General features: G+C 40.6%; 1 non-coding gene across 1 annotated transcript; it reads right to left on the reverse strand.

The window, feature by feature from the left end:
* Positions 1–328: 328 nt before the first annotated feature.
* Positions 329–435, reverse strand: LOC141654528 (small nucleolar RNA R71). The gene has a single exon (XR_012548086.1). It is a non-coding gene; the product is annotated as a small nucleolar RNA R71 (small nucleolar RNA).
* Between the last annotated feature and the right edge of the window lie 929 nt (positions 436–1,364).

Consider the following 1,364-nt stretch of genomic DNA (forward strand, 5'->3'; position numbering starts at 1 on the left):
ACCAAATGGTACTCCTACACCACAACATTTAACCGGTAATTTCATTGCCAAATCCGCATTTATACAATTAGTTGAGAGAAGTCAATTTGGAGGGATGCCTAGTGAAGACCCTCATTCTCATATGGAGACTTTTTGTGACTATTGTGATGCGATTTCTCAAACCGGAGTTACTCAAGACCAAATTCGATGGGTCTTATTTCCTTTTTCTTTGATTGGTACCGCGAAACAATGGTTGAAGAGCCTAGATAAGGCTACTCTTGGTATTGATTCTTGGAAGAAATTGGCACTTGCTTTCTACAAGAAATTCTATCCTCCGGAGAAGACTAACATGTTGAGAGCCCAAATCACCGGGTTCAAACAAAGGGATGAGGAATCTTTGTATGAAGCATGGGAGAGATTCAAGGACACTTGTCGATCTTGTCCACACCATGGACTTAGCGAGTGGTTCCTTGTACAACAATTTTAGAATGGTCTATACAAAGACTCCCGAAACATTCTCAATATGGGATCAAATGGTATGTTCACCGAAGTCGATGACAATCAAACATGGAACAAAATTGAGGAAATGGCGGTCAATAACTCACAATATATTAGACCTCGGAAGGCTACTAGAGGAGGAAAGCATGAGGTCGACTCCATTACTCAATTGGGTGCTCAACTTAGTGCTCATATTGATACCATTAATTTGAAGTTTGAGAAGGCCATGACTAAACTTGAAGAGGCCTCCAAATCACCCAAGCAACATGTTAAAGCTATGGTGGCATCATCATCAATTCCAAGTGGAGTATGTGAGAATTGTGGAACTTTGGGACATGACCAAAGTGAATGTAGGGGAACAAGTGAATGCTTTCCAAGCATACAAAAGTGGCACCCCTTATTCCAACTATTACAATGAGAACACCAAATTCCACCCCAATCTTTCATACAAAAGTCAAAATGTTCAAAACCCTCAAACATACACCCCACCTCCAATGAGAAACCAAGCTCAAAGACCCTTTTACAATCAAAACCAAAGTTATCAAAATCAACCTCCATACAATCAAACAAATGACTAAGGTTTTGATGTTCAAAAAGCGGTCCTCCAAATGCAAAAGAACCAACAAGAATTTTTCACTCAAATGCAAAAGGATAGCCAAGCAAAAGACATCACCATCAACAACATACTAGCTCATACAAAGATGTTGGAGACCCAAATGTCTCAATTAGCATCTTCTAGTTCTCAAAGACAAAAGGGGCAATTACCACCTCAAGGTAATCCCCCAAGACATGAGTCGGTGAGTGCCATCCATTTGAGGAGTGGTACAAGGTATGAAGGGCCGAAGAGGCCCATTGATGAAGATGTTGTGAATGCTAGTGACAAGGAA

The sequence above is a fragment of the Silene latifolia genome, chromosome 4 (genome assembly GCF_048544455.1).
Source record: "Silene latifolia isolate original U9 population chromosome 4, ASM4854445v1, whole genome shotgun sequence".
Classification (NCBI taxonomy): Eukaryota; Viridiplantae; Streptophyta; class Magnoliopsida; order Caryophyllales; family Caryophyllaceae; genus Silene; species Silene latifolia.